The sequence below is a fragment of the Lolium rigidum genome, chromosome 7, assembly GCF_022539505.1.
Source record: "Lolium rigidum isolate FL_2022 chromosome 7, APGP_CSIRO_Lrig_0.1, whole genome shotgun sequence".
NCBI classification, from domain to species: Eukaryota; Viridiplantae; Streptophyta; class Magnoliopsida; order Poales; family Poaceae; genus Lolium; species Lolium rigidum.
This window is the reverse complement of record NC_061514.1, coordinates 140,052,371-140,074,939: the sequence shown is the minus strand read 5'-3', so window position 1 is coordinate 140,074,939 and position 22,569 is coordinate 140,052,371.

Here is a 22,569-nt window from a genome sequence, read left to right as displayed (position 1 = left end):
AATCCAAGCACACCACCATCCTCTCCTCCCATCCCTGCTTCTCCACGACCACTCCACCCACTCGATTGACGTCGGAGCAGCCCCAATTGGACGATCGGAGCCGCGGAAGCCCTGGAAGAATCGCCATCGATTGGAGCCGCCTCTAGCTCCGCCACTGCTACAGGCTGCTTCACCATCGTCGACAACCTCGCCCTGAACACCGCCGCCGCTCGCCGGACCACTGGTTAGCCCTCCGACCCCCTAGGCTCGCCGCCAGAGCATCGGGCTCTCGCCGGAGAAGACGACGCACCAGCGCCGTCCGATCTTGTTTTAATCCAACGCACCGCGTTAGTCCATACCGTTTCAGGTTTAAACAGACGCTGACGGGTGGCCCCCACACTGTCAGCAAGCCCACTCGCACGAGATGCGCTGCTGGGCCGTTTCTCTCTGTTTGAATTGTTTCGGCCCAAGTTCATTTCCCGCCGGCCCGTTTAATTCAAATCTCGTTTAATAAATTCAATTCAAATTCAATACTTGCTCCAACTTGGAAATTAAATAGAATATGTTTGGCTTGGCCAAATTTAACAAATTTGATGTTGTTGGAAAGCTACTAAAAAGTTCTACAACTTGCCACTGGTCTCACCTTGAGATCTATTGTAGAAATAAAGTGACAAAAAGATTAAGTCAGGGACTTTTGCACATTCAAATAAATATTAAAAATCAACCAAATAGATATTTAGTAATTCCAACTCCAATAGCTCACATTTAACTTACACTAATTGTTTCTGCAATAAAATGGTGTGGTCACATTGAATGATCATGCCCTTAGTTTAAATAATGGACAATATGGCTAGTTTACTTAAGTGATATTGTCCAAAACTATTATGAAAATCATATGAAGTATTTTACTTCATTTAAATATTGTCCCAAGTGATTTCATATGAAGTTTGAACCCCTGGTCAAATACTCTCACATGAAATACTTGGAGATTTTAAATCATTTGTAGAATTATTAAATAGTATGAGGGGGTCTACCTCATTTAAATCATTTTCTCAAATTATGATGATGAATGGTTGACTTAGGTCAACATGAATTCATGTATGATGGTTTGAGAAATTAAATCTTAAAGAAGATTCAATGAGAGGAAATTATTTCTCAAAGAACTATATGGAAACTATCATTTACATATGTAATGAGAGGAAATTATTTTTCTCAAGCAACACAACCAATGCACCCTAATTGTATTAAGTGTGTGCTTAGAATAGTTTGTGTGAATATATGTGATGTTTAGAATAGCCAATGAATTGGTTGAGTGATCATACCTCGTATTCAAATTTAGACGCTAGCACCGGAGAATACCCGGAGGAAGAAGGTTGCTACCAAGAGGAGGAGGAGGAGAACTTTGACCACTACCAAGGCAAGCTAATATTCTTGCAAAGTGCAAAGCCCCTTGGGGCAAGGCACCATTAGTCTTACCTTTCTTACCATAAGCCTATCCCAAGTTTCTACCTTACAAGTTTTTACTTGTTTATTCAAAGAGTTACTTTTATAGTTAACTTTGGTCAAGGTGAAGGAAGGTAACTAGAGTAGCAAAGTAGTCTCAAGCTAGCCAAGCAATATTAGCCCCCTCATGATTAGTGCTAGTGCTAAATATTAAAACTTGACTACTCTAGATGGGAACATGTGACTTGAACTAAATTTTGAAACCTTGGAATGATGAGTCATTTCATTGAATGATTTTTGAAGGTGAATATGACCAAGAGAAGATGGTGATTTTTGATAAAACTGATATTGGTTTGAATGCGATACCTTTCCAATATTGAGTACCCCCACAATACCTGATTATGGGTAGGGCTTAACTGGAAATTTATGCATCTTAGTATGGGTTCCCTCTGAACACACATCATAGGGTTATGCTTGAGGCTGCCTCCGTTGTTGTGAAATGATGTGAATTGAGGTGAATTGTACGGCCAAGCCCTGTGCAGTTCCCAGGTTGACAGTTGGTCTTCACTGGGAGGCCAAGCTCATGGGGAGAGGTGCTCATACTAGGGTTTGTAAGTGAAAGGTTATGGTTGAGGATCCGCGTATTGTGTTACGATGATTCGGGGTAATCCCGACGGATGAAATCAAATGTTGTGGCACAAGTGTGCAACCTCTGCAGAGTGTAAATCTATTCGAATAGCCGCATCCACGGTTACGGATGGTTGGAAAGGCCATACAGTTTCCGGTGTCAGATTCTTGAAAATGATGGTGAAATGAATGGTGAATTTGTGACTTGTGGTGAATCACAACAAATGTTGTGGGAATGACACTAATGTTCCCACTTGAGTTAGTTAGCACATGAATAAGTATTTTATCAAATACTTGTGAACTAAAATTGGCTTTATGCAAATAAACTAGAGCTTAGCACCCCTTACTAAAAATGCTAGCACTTACACTAGTATTAGTTTGCGAGTACTTAAAGTACTCACGGCTTTGTCCCTGACTATTCAAATGGCCAGAGTATGAAGATGAACGGAACTACCAAGGTGATGACCAGCAGGACGCCTACGACAATTAGGAGTCTTCCGACGTCAAGCGTTGGCCTGTGGACTAGAGAGTCCATTTATCTTTACGCTTCCGCTATGAACTTGTGTTTGTTCGTTGATCAATAGATCAACTATTCATGTAATATGGATCATGTGATGCCAATTGTAAGACAATATGGTTTGTAATAAATGATAACTATGATACTTAACTATTATGCCTCGCAACAACAATACTCCTGGGATTGCGATGAATGACATAATAGGCATCCGGACTTAAAAATCCGGGTGTTGACAAGTTGGTATCAGAGCCATTGTTTGACCTTAGAAAACCCTAGTTAGAATGGACGTTCAGAAAAACTTAACTTTGAAATCAAATGAAGAGAATATTTGCGAAAAGTTACTTACACTCTTGTCTTTGAGACTTTTTCAAAATTTGATGAATCATGTTCCTTCTTATTTGAATCTACTTAAAAAAAATTCCACACTTGTTCACTCTCTAACTTACTCATCCATTTCGCTTTCAGATGGAGCCGAATGAACCCATCAACACCAAGTTCTACCAGCTTGGGAATGGGGGAAGCTTGATCTTCGAGCACGACCTCAACGCCGTCTCGGACTTCCTTGAGCGCCCACACCCTGAGTTCCACGGAATTCAGGTGGACGACACGCCTGGAGGAGAGTTGCAGTGGATCATCACTGCTGACTTAAGGGGCAAGATGGAGCCTCCCACCTCGGAGAGGATCCTCTTCTCCTTCCGCGAGAGCAACTGGCTCGACGGACTCGCACGTGGCCTTCAGGAGGCACTTGCGCGTCTCTGTGGACAGAACGTGGTGCGCCTCCTCGCTTCTCGCTTCGCGCATCTCGTGAGGCGTGATGCCATGGGAGTGCCCATGGAGCTGCAGCCGCACCCGCAGTTGAGGCACCATGCTGAGCACCTTGACTTCATGCTCTACCAGACTCAGAAGGATCTGGACGCCTCCCGCGTTTACGCGAACCAGACCCATGCTCACATCATCGAGCAGGGTGAGGCGATCAAGCTCCTCAACAACAACCACAAGACCCTTCGCCAGCAGCGTGCCAAGAAGGACGCTACGATTGTGTGCCTTCGCGCCAAGATAGCATCTCTTGAGGCCACTGTCAAGGCCCAGGAGGATCAGCTGAGAGAGATGGAGGAGGACGACGGAGGTATCGACCTTCAGGGAGGAGGAGCCTTCCTGAGCGACGACGACGACTTTGAGGAGGACGAGTTCACCGAGGAGGAGGACTACGAGTTCCTGGAGGTAGGACCCGACGACTTCGTCCCGATCGATGTCGAGGATGAGGAGTAGTTGCACCTGATCACTTATGTAGGTGTGAGTTGTATCCCGCCCGTTGTATCGTAGCATGAGAGAATGGTTCTTAAAACCATTGGAAGTGCTAAGTGTTAGCTTGTAATGTGCGTTTAATGAATGAATGAATGTTGTGTTTGTCATGAAAAGACTTCAAGTTTCAAATTTTATAAACTTACTCAAAATGAACCATAGAAATTTCCCTCTTATCTCATGATCTTCTCTATGTTCAGATGGCCCCTCCCAATCGCAAAAACGATGCCATGATGCAACTGCTGCAAACCCTGATGGCTGACAGGGAGACTGAAAGAGCCGAACGCCAAGCCAACATCGCAGCACTGCAAAACCTTGCCAACCAAGGCCATGGAAATCATGACCACCCCGGATCCAAGCTCAAGAACTTCCAGAACACCAACCCTCCGGTGTTTAGCAAGACTGAAGAACCCCTCGACGCCGACGACTGGCTCCAGACTATGGAGAACAACTTGGAAGTAGCCGGAGTGGAAGCCAACGAGATGGTCTTGTTCGCAACCCACTATCTTGCTTGACCAGCCCGAGCCTGGTGGACTAGCACCCGTGCCATGAACGGAGGTCAATTCATGACTTGGGCAGACTTCAAGCTCAAGTTCAGCAAGTACCATGTGCCCCCGGGTCTTATCAAGAAGATAAGGGATGAGTTCCGTGAACTGAAGCAAGGTCGCATGACGGTGGTAGAATACCGCGACAGGTTCCTTACACTCGTCAAGGTACGCCCCGACGAGACCGACACCACCGAGAAGAGGCAGGAGAGATTCCTGAACGGACTGCATGACGAGATGCAGACTGTCCTCGTCAACATCCCCTTCGCCGACCTTGAAGCCCTAGTAGACTCCGCCATCCAGATGGAGGGCAAGCTGAACCAAGCCAATGAGAACCGCAAGCGCCGTATGATGCACCAGAGTGGGCCTAGCAACGCCCCGAAGTATCGCCCCAGCTCAAGCGGAGGTTTCACTCCGAGAAACAACAACAAGTCCCAGATGCAGAACTCGCGCCCCGGTTACCAGAACCGGAGTGGAGGAAACTCCAGGCCATGAGGCCACAACAACAACAACTACTACTACTACAACAACAACAACTTCAACCGCGCTCCGCCCCGAGCCCCCAGCAACAACAACAACAACAACACCAACACCGCCCCAAGAACCGGAAGCAACGCCATCCCCGTTGCGACCAAGGACAAGGCCACCATCACTTGTTATGAGTGTGGTGTAGTGGGACACTACTCCAATGAGTGCCCCAAGAGGCTCGCCAAGCTCTCAGGCAACACCGCTGCACCTGCTCAGCAACAACGCCGTGTCTCCACCGGCAAGAAGTTCGCCCCCAACAACCTCAATAAGCGCAACGGCCGTCTCTTCCACATGAATGCCGAAGAAGCCCAGGAAGCACCAGATGTTGTACTGGGTATGTTTTCTATCAACCACATCCCTGCCAGAGTGTTGTTTGATTCCGAAGCATCTCATTATTTTGTCACCGAAGACTTTGCATCAACCAGTAAAATTCAACCTATCAGTTTGAAGCATGTTATGATAGTTCAAATTCCCGGATCAACCACCAAAGCCAGAAAATTTTGCAAAAATGTACCCATCAAAATGCATGAAGTAGATTTCTAGGCCAATCTGATAATTCTGGGAACCAAAGGTTTGGAAGTCGTACTAGGAATGGACTGGATGTCAAAACACCATGGATTGATTGACTGTGCCAAGAAAGCCATCACCATGACCAGCAGCACCGGTATCCTAGTAGAACATGTCTCTGAAAGACTACCCAGAAAATTCACCTGCAACCAAAGTGTAGCCAAGCCAACTTTGGATCAAATCAGGGTCGTCTGTCGATACCCTGATGCGTTTCCAGATGATCTACCCGGTATGCCCCCGGATCGGGATATCGAGTTCATCATCGAGTTAATCCCCGGAACTGGACCTATAGCGCAGAGAGCCTATAGTATGAACCCAACAGAGCTTGTGGAGCTGAAGAAGCAGATAGATGATATGTTAGCCAAAGGTTTGATTCGACCTAGTGCATCCCCCCCTGGAGATCACCAGTTTTGTTTGTGGACAAGACGGATGGTGCCACTCGTTTATGTACGGACTACCGTAAGCTTAACGATGTCACCGTCAAGAACAAATACCCCCTACCCAAGATAGAAGACCTATTTGATCAGCTAACCAGAGCCAAAGTTTTCTCAAAGATAGATCTCAGAACTGGTTATCATCAGCTGAAGATTCGCGCCACTGACATCCCAAAGACTGCCTTTACCACTAGATATGGGTTGTATGAGTACAACGTCATGTCGTTTGGATTAACCAATGCCCCCGCTTATTTCATGAACCTCATGAATAAGATCTTCATGAACTTTTTGGACAAGTTTGTCATTGTCTTCATCGACGACATTCTCATCTACTCCAAGTCCGAAGAGGAACATGAACAGCATTTGGAGACTGTCCTAGAAATACTTAGACACCACCAGTTGTATGCCAAGTTTAGCAAGTGTGATTTTGGTTGGAGGAAGTAGGATTCCTAGGACACATCTTGTCTGCAGGAGGAATTGCCGTAGATCCCGCCAAGATCAAAACTGTTATGGAATGGTAAGCCCCAACCACCCAAACCGAGGTCCGCGCTTTTCTTGGATTAGCCGGATATTACCGCAGATTTGTAGAAGGCTTTTCGAGCATCGCTCGACCAATGAACCAACTGCTGAAGAAGGACAAGAAGTTCGAATGGATGGACAAATGTGAAGAGAGTTTTCAACAACTCAAGAGTAGACTGACCTCAGCCCCAATCCTGATCATGCCAGACATCACCAAGCCCTTTGACGTCTATTGCGACGCCTCCAGGATTGGTCTTGGATGTGTGCTTATGCAAGAAGTCAAAGTCATATCCTACCTTTCAAGACAGCTGAAGCAACATGAGCAGAACTACCCAACCCATGACCTCGAGCTTGAAGCCATTGTCCTAGCCTTGAAAGTTTGGCGTCATTACCTCATGGGTAATCGATGCGAGATCTACTCCGACCACAAGAGCCTGAAATATATCTTCACCCAGAAGGAGCTGAATATGAGACAACACAGATGGATCGAATTGATCAAGGATTATGACATGGAGATTCACTACCACCCCGGCAAGGCCAATGTGGTAGCGGATGCTTTGAGTCGACTGCCGTGTCAGTTGAACTCCATGATCGCAATCGAGCAGCCCAGCCTGTTTCCAGAGTTTGAACAGTTTCGACTGGAACTTGCTAGTGAAGGATTCTTAGCCAGCATAGAGCTCCAACCCACCTTGATTAGTCAGATCAAGGAAGCCCAGAACGGAAATGCTAGCATCGACGGAATCAAGAAACAGATAGCCGACGGGAAGGCACCAGGATTTACCGTAGATGAAGCCGGAGTTCTTTGGTACAAAGGACGCCTTTGTGTGACATCCGACTCAGACTTGAAGCAAGTCATCCTGAAAGAAGCCCATGACACCCTTTACTCTATCCACCCCGGAGGTACCAAGATGTATCAAGACCTGAAGGAACAATTCTGGTGGCATGGAATGAAGAGAGAAATCGGTAGCTACATCGCCAAGTGTGACATCTGTCAGAGAGTCAAGGCGGAACATCAGCGACCCGCGGGACTGCTACAACCACTGCAGATTCCAGAATGGAAGTGGGACTCCGTAGGAATGGACTTTATCACAGGTTTGCCCAAATCCAGCAAAGGCAATGATTCAATATGGGTAGTTGTCGATAGACTGACCAAGGTAGCCCATTTCATCGCTGTCAAGACCACATACCAAGGCCCAAAGTTAGCTGAACTGTACATCTCCAGAATAGTCACCCTGCACGGAACCCCAAAGTCGATAGTGTCAGATAGAGGATCACAATTCACCTCAAGATTCTGGCAGAAAGTGCACAAAGGACTCGGAACCCGTCTGAATTTCAGCACCGCCTATCACCCTCAGACTGATGGACAGACTGAGAGAGTCAACCAGATATTGGAGGACATGCTGAGAGCATGTGTACTGAAATATGGATCCAAGTGGGAAGACTGTCTGCCGTACGCCGAATTCTCTTACAACAACAACTACCAAGCCAGCTTACAGATGGCCCCCTTTGAAGCCTTGTACGGAAGGAAATGCCGTACCCCTCTGAATTGGTCGGAACTCGGAGAAAGCCAAGTCTTTGGACCAGATGTTCTTCGTGAAGCCGAAGAGAAAGTACATAAGATCCGCGAGTACCTCAAGACAGCGCAATCACGACAGAAGAGCTACGCCGACAAGAGACGCCGAGAGATGACCTTTGAGATCGGAGACTTCGTTTATCTGAAAGTATCCCCCTTGAAAGGAATGTCGAGATTTCAGCTGAAATGAAAGCTCGCACCCCGATATGTCGGACCCTTCAAAGTTCTGAGTCGCCGAGGCGAAGTATCTTATCAACTGGAGCTACCGGAAGAAATGTCGGCTGTGCATGACGTGTTTCACATCTCACTCCTCCGGAAGTGCCTTGAAGTCCCTGAGAAGACCGAAGTGTTCAAGAGCATCGATCACCGATCGGTGGATATCAACAAGGACCTGACATACTGCGAAGTGCCGATTGGCATCTTGGAGGAAGCTTACAGAACCACCCGCACCCGAAGCATCAAGTTCCTGAAGATTCAGTGGAGCAACCATACTGAAGATGAAGCCACATGGGAACGCGAAGACTTCATGAAGAAGGAGTACCCAGATCTCTTTAGTACCTAACTTTCTTTTAGATCTCGGGACGAGATCTTTTGTAAGGGGGAAGGGTTTGTAACATCCCAAATTTCAATAAAAGAAAGTTAGAAGAATTCCAGAGATTCAAAAATCAGAGCCAACAAAAAACATTTATTTGCATATAGTGCCATGCATAGGACTTGTGCATTTGAGTAATATGCCATGATGATTGTTATTATGTTTAGATGATAAACCCTAAAACCCTAATGGGATCAAGTGAAGATCACAAACCAAATAAATCAAAAAGAGAAAGAAATCAAATAAGAATAACACCCTAAAACCCTCACATATGGTTTATGCCATTTTTGCAAATCTTTACCCTAGACCATTTTGGTATTCACCATTAGTTGTATTATGTTACCAAACACTTATTACAACTTTTGGAATCAAAGAAACACAAAACAAATCAAATTCAAACTCAAAATGGGATCACATATGATAATGGTCAAATCTGCCATTTATAGTCTGATCCCTACTTTGAGCCCTTGCAATTCAAAATTTTCAAACTAAACTTTCCCAATTCTTTGCACCTCATATAAGAGCACATCAAGGTGAACAACTTTGGTAAAGACCACCATGCCAAAATCATCTTGTATCAAATTCTATGCTCATGCAAAGTTGAGACTTTTTAATATGGGGAACAATCTCCAACTTTGCAAGTTTGCAATTCTTTGATTTTTAAAATTCCACCACCACACATGTTTGTCTCTGGTCAATTACAACTTAACCAAATACACCATTTTCAAATTTTGCAACCATATGAATTCAACCAAATTTGGGAAAATTTGCAAATTGCAATTATGGAACAATGCAAATACTATTTAAAATAGTGTTTGGCCTAAACCCTACTGCCCCCTCTCACTCACCTCTGTCCCCTGGTTCCCTCTCTCCCTAGTGCAAGCATAGGAACCCTAAGAGGAGAGGCATAGCATGCATGTGCATGACCATGCCGGCCATGCCGCACCTCCTCTTCTCCCCTTCCTCCCCTGCCCTGGCCCTGGTGCCCAAGCTCGCCACCACGCCTCCCTACCTCTCCCTAGCAACGCCACTGCCAAGCACAACGACGACCATCGCCGGAGATCGCGCGCCCAGGATCGCCAGCATGCCGCTCGCGTCGCGCACGCGCACGCCACGGACACCATCTGGCCGACTGCCGCCTCGCCAGCACACGCTCGCCCTGGCCCCTCTCTCGACGCCTTGAGCATCACCGCGCCACCACGACCCCGCCAGACACGCGCAAGACCAGACCCTGGACCGCCGCCGCCGGAGACGATGAACAAGATCCCGCCACTGCCGCGGCAGACATGGAATCAATGCGAGCCATCTAGACGCCGCCCGACCGTGCTGTCGCCGCCAATAGCTTCGCATGGACACGGTGAACAGCCCTGCGCCATCGCCTAGCTCCATAGCTCCCCGGAACCGCCGCGCGCATGTCGACCCTTGATACGCGTACAGCACGCGTCCGTTGGGAACCCCAAGAGGAAGGTGTGATGCGTACAGCGGCAAGTTTTCCCTCAGTAAGAAACAAGGGTTTATCGAACCAGTAGGAGCCAAGAAGCACGTTGAAGGTAGATGGCGGCGAGATGTAGTGCGGCGCAACACCAGGGATTCCGGTGCCAACGTGGAACCTGCACAACACAACCAAAGTACTTCGCCCCAACTTAACAGTGAGGTTGTCAATCTCACCGGCTTGCTGTAACAAAGGATAAGATATATAGTGTGGATGATGATGTTTGCAGAAAACAGTAGAACGAGTATTGCAGTAGATTGTATTTGACGTAAAAGAATGGACCGGGGTCCACAGTTCACTAGTGGTGTCTCTCCCATAAGATAAATAGCATGTTGGGTGAACAAATTACAGTTGGGCAATTGACAAATAAAGATGGCATGACAATGCACATACATGTTACGATGAGTAGTGTGAAATTCAATTGGGCATTACGACAAAGTACATAGACCGCTATCCAGCATGCATCTATGCCTAAAAGTCCACCTTCGAGGTTATCATCCGAACCCCTTCCAGGTATTAAGTTGCAAACAACGAGACAATTGCATTAAGTATGGTGCGTAATGTAATCAATAACTACATCCTCGGACATAGCATCAATGTTTTATCCCTAGTGGCAACAACACATCCATAACCTTAGGGGCTTCTGTCAGTCCCCCAGATTCACGGAGACATGAACTTGTTGCGGTCAGAAACCCACCGGCGAGCAGCGACGGGCAACACAGTAGAGCCGGGAGGCTCCCAGGACTGCGGCTGGCCCTGGTCCCTCTGAGCGACGGCCCGCAAAGACTCGGCACGCACGTCCGATGCTGGTGCAGGGCGTGCCACCTGACCTATACCCGGTCGGGAAGGTGATGGAGATGCCTCGCTTAGTTTCCCGCATGGCATACACGTAAACATTAAATACGAGCCTCGATCGGCTCTCGGGTTGTCCCGTGAATCGGCTCAAAGAGCCGATCCACCCATGATTCGCACGAGGTGTACGAATATATGGTGGTCCTGCTTGATCAATATAAAGCTAAAACGATCTACTACGATTTAGGGTTTTCACCACATAATCGGAACGTCCTACTCGTGATTGAGCCTGACGGCCACGCACGGTGATCGTAAACCGTCCCTAGACAAGGCCTAAAAACCAACGCGAGGTTGATCCCCGGAACATCCTGTCTAGGGCTAGCAAACTACACCCTACGCGCCACTGGATCCTTCAATCCATTGGTAAGGCCTAACTATGCAGATATTAAACTAATCCTCGAAGAACAAGGAGCAATCATGACGGATCGGATCTACTAAATAATGATCAAGCGGGGTGCCGCCCCTACACCTAAGATAGGCGTAAGGGCGGCTAGATGTCTCGTGGTTGCACGACGAGAGCATATGATACGATGAACAATGCTAACCCTAACACATCTAAGATAACTACGTTGCTCGCCATCAAAAGGCTTCGATACGAGCAACGCATGAACAGCGAATAAACTTGTACTGCCTAGATCGCAAGATGCGATCTAGGCAGCATGATGCTTACCCGGAAGAAACCCTCGAGACAAGGGAGTTGGCGATGCGCCTAGATTGGTTTGTGGTGAACGTGATTGTTGTATATTTCATAAACCCTAGATACATATTTATAGTCCGTAGACTTTCTAACGTGGGAATAATCCCAACCGTGCACGAGCCAAACTCTAACTAACCGACACGTATCCTACTATATTACGTATACACGGGCAAACTAGCCCAAACTTTGCATATAAGGCCGATTCACGTATATTCTTCCATGTATATTCTTCAAGCCCATCTTGATCGCGGCCCACCTCTGATTCGGTCAAATTCTGGTGATAACACATGCCCCCCTGGTTTTGGAATTGATAATTCCAAAATCACTCTGCCTTTTCTTCGTCGGGTCATGTCGTGGCAGAACCGTCGCAGTATCCTTCATCATGATGCCTTGCCTTCTCAACTTCTCCGCGTGACCTGGCAGTTTTTTTTTGTTGGGCACCACTTCCTCGGAAGCTGCTGTGGCATTGAATTTCCACTATATCCCCTTTTATTTAACCGCTCCAAACAGTTTGCTTCTTCATCCCCTTCGCATTAGCACTCCCAAAAGCCCTCCTGCGCCACCATGTCTTCTTCCTCCTCTGCCTCATCGGATCTTTCCACCCAATCCTCCTCCTCCCGCGAGCCGACGCCGGAGTGGAACCCGGTGGAGGCCCATGCGGCCAACATCCGCCGCGCCATCGAAGCCGGGGAGGAGTCTAGTTACGACTTCTCCGTCTGGTCTGAGGACGACAAGTCCTCGACCGACGGGGAAAGTGACCTCCGCTTCCTTGCCGACGGGGAAACGGAGGAGGAGAGCGATGACGATCGCTTCTCCTGCGATGACTTCACCTCTCCCGAGGAGGAGGAGGAGGAGGAGGACGACACCTCCTCCGACGAACCGCCGGCCAAGCTCTTCTGTCCCTGGCCGGGGAACCTCAGCAACTTCGACAGCGACGACGACGACGCTGATGAGGAGGATAAGGACAATGAGGGTCCTGTCGGCGGCCGCTACAGCAGCGACGAGGAGCCCACCGGGAGTAGCGCCGACAGCGGCGACGATGGCGACGACGAGGGCAGCGACGGCCCGTAGATAGGACCCTTAGCATAGGATCAGTAGTGGTAGATGGGGCAATGTATCCCCTAGTACTTCCTTTTGAGGGCAATCAGCTCTTCGTGTAAGAAATCCTGTTTATCAATGAAGAATTTCCCCAAATTTGATTTTGCCGATTTCCTTTAAGCTAATTTAGCCGATTCCCCCTCATACTGATTTTGCCGATTTGTTCACCTAGCCAATGCTCAATGAGCCGATGGCAACGCATCGGTTCTTCACAAACTATCCTTCAACTCTTCGACTGATGACTTCAAGCTCTGGTGGATAATGTGGAAGACCCTTGCTTTCAAGAGAGCCTTTAAATTCCTCCCACCAGCTCCAGGGATCTCTTTTGCAAGAACTCACCATTTTTAAAGAAGGTTGCGACGAAGGACCAGCCGATGACACCCCAATCGGCTCCTAAAAACAGAGCACCTACCAGGCCAGCTGCCCCCCGAGCCTCAGTCAAGGCGAGAATAGCGGTGGGGATGCACAGATCAGACAAAGAACTTTGAACTCAGGTAATTCTGAGACAGCCACCATGCAGAGTCAGTCAAACTTGCCCCCATCAATCGCCTTTTCTTCCGCTGCAAGCCGATATTGTAGATGAAACACTAACGGCTTAATGAGCAAAAGGTTGCCTTGCATGCCAAAACTGACTTCTGACAGTACTGCTGAACTGGCGCAAAGGGTTGGAAGTCCTCGAAGAGAAGATTCGGGCACCAAAAATTGGCTCATTGCAGCTGAGGAAGCTCTCTTTGTTCACTCCCTCGAGGAAGCAGAAGGCCTCACAGCTGAACTGGACTTGGTGAAAATCCGCGTCTTGAACCCGCAGCAGGTAGATCCTGTGTAATTGTTCTAGAGACGATGGCTGTGCATCGGCTTTGTTTCTTAGTTCTAAAGTCGATGCCCGTGCATCGGCTGTATACCATGAAAAAAAAAATTTTACTGGCCGATTTTCTATCGGCCCCCAATATTTCACTGCACATGTATCGCACATGTTCATCTGATTAGGTGCCCCCCGAGCCGAATCCGCCGAGTAATCGCGGATATCGGCTCTGTAGTTAGCCAGGGCACTGTATTTGAACGTCGGCTCCGTTAGGACTAATGTTGACTCTCATCAGCCGACGTAACCGCTGCCCACTAGATCGATGTTGAACACAGGCAGAACGTGTGGTGAGGATAATTTTGGCCGATTGCTGGAATCGGCCTCCACGTTGATCGAAGCGCTCAATGAAGGTTTTGCAATGTCCCTTCATAGATCTTTGGGGCCGATCCCAAGGATCGGCCTCGCCACGTTTGTCCATAGGCTTGTTCTTGCTATACGGTCAGGCCGGTGGATAAGACCAGCCTAACCCCATCCTTTGTCACATCGATGCGCTCGCAGTCGTTCAAATTGATGCCTGAGAGTGGCTCTTGGCCTGCTGTCTCCCAAGCGTTCATGCCAGCCGTTGAAATCTCGGCTGAGTCATCTGCATGGACGACCTCTACCTCGTCTCCATCCCACTGTATTACGCATTGGTGCATCGTGGATGGAATGCAACAGTTGGCGTGGATCCAATCTCTTCCCAGCAAGACAGCATAGGTGCTCTTGCTATCGACAGTAAAGAACGTCGTAGGGATGGTTTTTCTTCCTACGGTCAGATCCACATCCAGAACACCTTGTGCGTCAGACGCTTGGCCGTTGAAATCGCTCAGCGTCACGTTGGTCTTGATCAGATCCGAGCTAGAGCGTCCCAACCGACGTAGCATGGAGTATGGCATAATGTTGACTGCCGCTCCGGTGTCCACCAACGATCTTGTTGACAGGCTGCCCATTGATATAACCTCGCAAGTACGGTGGCCTTCGGATGTCTGTAGCTTCTTTCCCGTGGCTTCTCAAAGATAATCGGCCGTGGGCCGCGATCAAGTTGTGCCACGAGTGCTTCGTCTAATCCTGGAGCACTAAACTCCGTCGGAAGGATGAACACCATGTTTGTGCCGACCGATGTTTCATCATCGGCTTTCCTTTGCTTGGGGCGCCACTCCATTTTTTGTGGTCGACCCTCTTCATCCAGGGTTCGTTGAATTTTCGCGGCCGGATCGGGCCGCGCCTTCCTTAGCGTGTGCAGGGTATAACCTTTCGGCTTCCTCCAAGCCACGCGAGTCGCTGAACCCTACGCTTTTGGGAACGGCTGAGTCCATCAGGGCACCACCTTGGTCGGTGGTACCTGTCTTCTTCTTCCTCATCATCGTCTTCCAAATCCTCGAGATCTTCCACCCGAGGGGACTCAGCGTGCTTGTTCCGAGGCGGGAGAGGCCCTAGACGTTTGAACACGGATACGTTAGCTGCATCCTTCCTCTTCTGTGTACATTCTGGGCAGTTGCCGATTGTAGGCAATCGGCTCATTCCTGAATCCCAGCAGTGTCTGAAGAAGGGGCAGTCCCAATGCCTATCCTCGTCGTCTCGCTCTCTTGACTTTTCCTTGGCGTGGCGCTCATATCTCTCCTCGTCGCGATCATGCCGACGACGTCTCCTGGCGTCCCTAGCCAGACGATCTCTTTCATCATCGTCGTTGGGTCGTCGGCGTTGGTCATATTGACTCACATACTTGTTGAGGAGGTGATCAGAGAGAGGTCGCTGATATCTCACATTCCTTACTTCTCCCTCTGTGATGTAGCGCTTGCCATCGTGACGGAGCCGATCGCGTGGAACGGCTTCCTCTGTGTCCTTGCTACGAGAGCAGCTGCCCTCGTCTCCGTCCTTACCAGAGTGGTGTCCAGATCCTATCATGTTGATGTTGAACGAGAATCTTGGCTGGCACCCTTCAGGGTAAGTGCACTCCACCATGTTAACGGCGGGGAAGGGGTGAGTGTCGACTTTCATGGCGTACTGGTTGAAAATTAGACGTCCTTGCTCTATCGCCATTTGGATCTGCTGACGCCACACCCTGCAGTCGTTGGTGGTATGGGAGAACGAGTTATGCCATTTGCAGTATGGCTTTCCGTTCAGCTCATGTACCGTGGGGATTTTGAGGCCTTCGGGTAACTTCAGCTGCTTCTCCTTAAGTAAGAGGTCAAAGATTTGCTCAGTTTTAGTTACGTCAAAATCAAACCCTCTGGGCGGACCTGGTGGCTTAACCCATTTGCAGGACACGGGGGTTGCCCCCCGAGTCCATTCAGCCACTGCTACCTCTTGATCTCCCGCAGAGCCTTCGCCTTCATCCGCCTCAACCAGGACTACCGCACGCTTGAATTTGTCCCGGTACAAGTCCGGGTGGCGCTGTTCATATAACGACGGTTTCGAACCATGTGCGCCAGTGAAGGGTAGTCTGCTTGGGAGGCCATATCCTTGATTGGTGATGCAAGGCCCACCACTGCCAACTCGACTGCTTCTTTTTCAGTCACACGAGCCGAATAACATCGGTTCCTAACAAGTCTGAAGCGCTGGACGTATTCTGCCACAGTTTCTCCACGCTTCTGACGTACTTGTGCTAGATCGGCAATGCCGGCCTCGGAAGCCTCTGAGTGATACTGCATGTGGAACTGCTCTTCCAACTGCTTCCACGTCCGGATTGAGTCTGGTGGCAGCGATGTGTACCACCCGAAAGCCGATCCTGTGAGGGACTGTGCGAAGAACCTCACATGCAGCTCATCTGCTGCTGAGATCGTGCCCAGCTGTGCCAAATATCGGCTCACATGCTCGATGGAGCTGGAACCATCTGATCCATTAAACTTGGAGAAATCAGGGAGCCGATATTTGGGTGGTAGCGGGATCAACTCGTACTCGTTGGGGTACGGCTTGGAATAGCCGATTGTCCTCCCTTTCGGCACCATGCCGAACTGGTCTCTCAGGATGGTACTAATTTGATCCGCGGTGCTGGCTGCAGGAGTCGAACTCTGAAGATTCACCGGAGTGGCATACTTAGCCAGCCATGCTTGCTTTTCCAGCTCTGAGCCAACTGCAGGAGCTGAGCTCTGGAGGTTTGTCGGAGTGGCATACTTAGCTAGCCACGTCTGCTTCTCAAGATCTATTCCCGAAGTTCCTCCTGTTGTTCCAGAGGTCCCTGCTGTTGCAGTCTGGTTTGTGAGTGCCCAGTTACTGCAGTCTGGCACGTATGTGCACGTGTATCCGTGAGGGATCTCCTTCGGCGCCTCATGCAAGAACTGGTAGTCACTAGGGTCACCACCGATCTTGTAGACGACGTATGCCGGTGAACTCGGCACTTCTGGTGCTGCCAACGCGAATGGCAGCGGTGGACGGGACCGGAGTGGCATCTCTCCTTGGTAAGTCCCGAGAGCTGGTCCTGACGGAGAGTACTGATGCCTCATGATTTCATGGATCACCCGAAGAGCGACACGCTCCAAAGTGTTCACCAGGCTCTCAGAATGGCGGTGTAGCGAATGAGCTACCATGAAGTTAACCTCCTGACGCAGGGACCTGGTGCGTTCTTCTGACGGGGCGGACAGGTCCACTCCATCGAGCGCGCTTCAGGTGAGAACCCTTTCCACCCGATGCCATGTGAGCGGGTTCGTGAAAAGAGCCGATGAGGTCGGCTTCGAGGATCGCTTTGACCTCGTCATACTTCTTCTTGAGCTCCTCGGTCAGATCCTCGTACGTGACTGGGGTGCCGTCCGCCATCTCAGATGTAGATGGCGATGCGGTTGATGTTGAAGACGGTCCCACCGGGCGTGCCAGAATGTGTTGCGGTCAGAAACCCACCGGCGAGCAGCAACGGGCAACACAGTAGAGCCGGGAGGCTCCCAGGACTGCGGCTGGCCCTGGTCCCTCTGAGCGATGGCCCGCAAAGACTCGGCACGCACGTCCGATGCTGGGTGCAAGGGCGTGCCACCTGACCTATACCTGGTCGGGAAGGTGATGGAGATGCCTCGCTTAGTTTCCTGCATGGCATACACGTAAACATTAAATACGAGCCTCGATCGGCTCTCGGGTTGTCTCGTGAATCGGCTCAAAGAGCCGATCCACCCATGATTCGCACGAGGTGTACGAATATATGGTGGTCCTGCTTGATCAATATAAAGCTAAAACGATCTACTACGATTTAGGGTTTTCACCACATAATCGGAACGTCCTACTCGTGATTGAGCCTGGCGGCCACGCACGGTGATCGTAAACCGTCCCTAGACAAGGCCTAAAAACCAACACGAGGTTGATCCCCGGAACATCCTGTCTAGGGCTAGCAAACTACACCCTACGCGCCACTGGATCCTTCAATCCGTTGGTAAGGCCTAACTATGCAGATATTAAACTAATCCTCGAAGAACAAGGAGCAATCATGACGGATCGGATCTACTAAATAATGATCAAGCGGGGTGCCGCCCCTACACCTAAGATAGGCGTAAGGGCGGCTAGATGTCTCAGGGTTGCACGACGAGAGCATATGATACGATGAACAATGCTAACCCTAACACATCTAAGATAACTACGTTGCTCGCCATCAAAAAGGCTTCAGTACGAGCAACGCATGAACAGCGAATAAACTTGTACTGCCTAGATCGCAAGATGCGATCTAGGCAGCATGATGCTTACCCGGAAGAAACCCTCGAGACAAGGGAGTTGGCGATGCGCCTAGATTGGTTTGTGGTGAACGTGATTGTTGTTTATTTCATAAACCCTAGATACATATTTATAGTCCGTAGACTTTCTAACGTGGGAATAATCCCAACCGTGCACGAGCCAAACTCTAACTAACCGACACGTATCCTACTATATTACGGATACACGGGCAAACTAGCCCAAACTTTGCATATAAGGCCGATTCACGTATATTCTTCCATGTATATTCTTCAAGCCCATCTTGATCGCGGCCCACCTCTGATTCGGTCAAATTCTGGTGATAACAGAACCCACTATCGAGCATAAATACTCCCTCTTGGAGTTACAAGCATCAACTTGGCCAAAGCATCTACTAGTAACGGAGAGCATGCAAGATCATAAACAACACATAGATTGATAATCAACATAACATAGTATTCTCTATCCATCGGATCCCAACAAACACAACATATAGCATTACAGATAGATGATCTTGATCATGTTAGGCAGCTCAGAAGATCCGACAATTAAGCATAATGAGGAGAAGACAACCATCTAGCTACTGCTATGGACCCATAGTCCAGGGGTGAACTACTCACTCATCACTCCGGAGGCGACCATGGCGGTGTAGAGTCCTCCGGGAGATGAATCCCCTCTCCGGCGAGGTGCCGGAGGCGATCTCCTGAATCCCCCGAGATGGGATTGGCGGCAGCGGCGTCTCTGGAAGGTTTTCCGTATCGTGGCTCTCGGTACTGGGGGTTTCGCGACGAAGACTATTTGTAGGCGGAAGGGCAGGTCAGGAGGCGTCACGGGGGCCCCACACGCTAGGGCCGTGCGGGCCCACCTTGGGCCGCGCCGCCCTAGTGTGGCGGCGCCCCGTGGCCCCACTTCGTCTTCCCTTCGGTCTTCTGGAAGCTTCATGTCGAAATAGGCCCATGGGCGTTGATTTCGTCCAATTCCGAGAATATTTCCTTGCTAGGATTTCTGAAATCAAAAACAGCAGAAAACAGCAACTGGCTCTTCGGCATCTCGTTAATAGGTTAGTGCCGGAAAATGCATAAATATTACATAAAGTATGCATTAAACATGTAGATATCATCAATAATGTGGCATGGAACATAAGAAATTATCGATACGTCGGAGACGTATCAGCATCCCCAAGCTTAGTTTCTGCTCGTCCCGAGCAGGTAAACGATAACAAAGATAATTTCTGGAGTGACATGTCATCATAACCTTGATCATACTATTGTAAGCATATGTAATGAATGCAGCGATCCAAACAATGTAAATGACATGAGTAAACAAATGAATCATATAGCAAAGACTTTTCATGAATAGTACTTCAAGACAAGCATCAATAAGTCTTGCATAAGAGTTAACTCATAAAGCAATAATTCATAGTAGAGGCATTGAAGCAACACAAAGGAAGATTAAGTTTCAGCGGTTGCTTTCAACTTGTAACATGTATATCTCATGGATATTTGTCAACATAGAGTAATATAACAAGTGCAATATGCAAGTATGTAGGAATCAATGCACAGTTCACACAAGTGTTTGCTTCTTGAGATGGAGAGAAATAGGTGAACCGACTCAACAATAAAAGTAAAAGAAAGGTCCTTCAAAGAGGAAAGCATCGATTGCTATATTTGTGCTAGAGCTTTGGTTTTGAAAACAAGAAACAATTTTGTCAACGGTAGTAATAAAGCATATGTGTCATGTAAATTATATCTTACAAGTTGCAAGCCTCATGCATAGTATACTAATAGTGCCCGCACCTTGTCCTAATTAGCTCGGATTACCTGGATTATCATCGCAATGAACATGTTTTAACCAAGTGTCACAAAGGGGTACCTCTATGCCGCCTGTACAAAGGTCTAAGGAGAAAGCTCGCATCGGATTTCTCGCTATTGATTATTCTCAACTTAGACATCCATACCGGGACAACATAGACAACGGATAATGGACTCCTCTTTTATGCATAAGCATTCAACAATTATTAATTTTCTCATATGAGATTGAGGATATTTGTCCAAAACTGAAACTTCCACCATGGATCATGGCTTTAGTTAGCGGCCCAATGTTCTTCTCTAACATTATGCAATGCTCTAACCATTTTAGTGGTAAATCTCCCTTACTTCCGACAAGACGAACATGCATAGCAACTCACATGATATTCAACAAAGAGTAGTTGATGGCGTCCCCAGGAACATGGTTATCGCACAACAAGCAACTTAATAAGAGATAAAGTGCATAAGTACATATTCAATACCACAATAGTTTTTAGGCTATTTGTCCCATGAGCTATATATTGCAAAGGTAAAGAATAGAAATTTAAAGGTAGCACTCAAGCAATTTACTTTGGAATGGCGGAGAAATACCATGTAGTAGGTAGGTATGGTGGACACAAATGGCATAGTGGTTGGCTCAAGTATTTTGGATGCATGAGAAGTATTCCCTCTCGATACAAGGCTTAGGCTAGCAAGGTTTATTTGAGACAAACACAAGGATGAAGCGGTGCAGCAAAACTCACATAAAAGACATATTGTAAACATTATAAGACTCTACACCGTCTTCCTTGTTGTTCAAACTCAATAATAGAAATTATCTAGACCTTAGAGAGACCAATTATGCAAACCAAATTTTAGCATGCTCTATGTATTTCTTCATTAATAGGTGCAAAGTATATGATGCAAGAGCTTAAACATGAGCACAACAATTGCCAAGTATCACATTATCCAAGACATTATAGCAATTACTACATGTATCATTTTCCAATTCCAACCATATAGCAATTTAATGAAGAAGAAACTTTCGCCATGAATATTATGAGTAAAGCCTAAGGACATACTTGTCCATATGCAACAGCGGAGCGTGTCTCTCTCCCATACAATGAATGCTAGGATCCATTTTATTCAAACAAAACAAAAACAAAAACAAACCGACGCTCCAAGCAAAGTACATAAGATGTGATGGAATAAAAATATAGTTTCACTAGAGGAACCTGATAATATTGTCGATGAAGAAGGGGATGCCTTGGGCATCCCCAAGCTTAGACGCTTGAGTCTTCTTGATATATGCAGGGGTGAACCACCGGGGCATCCCCAAGCTTAGAGCTTTCACTCTCCTTGATCATATTGTATCATCTCCCTCTCTTGATCCTTGAAAACTTCCTCCACACCAAACTCAAAACAACTCATTAGAGGGTTAGTGCACAATTAAAATTCACATGTTCAGAGGTGACATGATCATTCTTAACACTTCTGGACATTGCACAAAGCTACTGAAGGTTAATGGAATCGATAAATCCATCAAGCATAGCAAAACAGGCAATGCGAAATAAAAGGCAGAATCTGTCAAAACAGAACAGTTCGTAAAGAAGAATTTTATTGAGGCACCAGACTTGCTCAAATGAAAATGCTCAAATTTAATGAAAGTTGCGTACATATCTGAGGATCACTCATGTAAATTGGCATAATTTTCTGAGTTACCTACAGAGAATTTGGCCCAGATTCGTGACAGCAAAGAAATCTGTTTCTACGCGAGTAATCCAAATCTAGTATGAACCTTACTATCAACGACTTTACTTGGCACAACAATGCACAAAACTAAGATAAGGAGAGGTTGCTACAGTAGTAACAACTTCCAAGACTCAAATATAAAATAAAGGTACTGTAGTAAAAACATGGGTTGTCTCCCATAAGCGCTTTTCTTTAACGCCTTTCAGCTAGGCGCAGAAAGTGTATATCAAGTATTATCAAAAGATGGTGCATCTACAGCGGGGTGTGGAGTTTTCTCAATCATGCATAGTATATTGGATATATAAGTTTCAGCGGCTCCCTTTTCATTAGTCTTGGGCTTGCTACTCTCATCAAACAAATTTTCAGGAACAAGCCAAGCATAGTTATTTTCTAGTGCCTCATGCATTGCTATGAGCTTACATGGTATTGGTGCTTTAATCTCCCCACCATTATTAACATTATTAGTATACTTAATTCTATCCATATCCATCTTTTCAAGGGTTCTTTTAAAATCGGTGATCATGCCAAGCCTATCATGCTTACTAAAAACTTTTCTAGCTTCTTTAGCTATATCCGCAAATTCTCGCACTAAGACCTTTAGAACAAAATCTCTCTTCTCTCCCCTCTCCATATCAGAAAGTGTAAGAAACATGTGTTGTATCATGGGGTTGAGACTAATAAATCTAGCTTCCATCATGCGTACCAAACAAACAGAGGCATCTTCATAAGTAGGGACAGCTTTTGCAAGAGGTATATCTTTAAGTTCTTCATGCATAC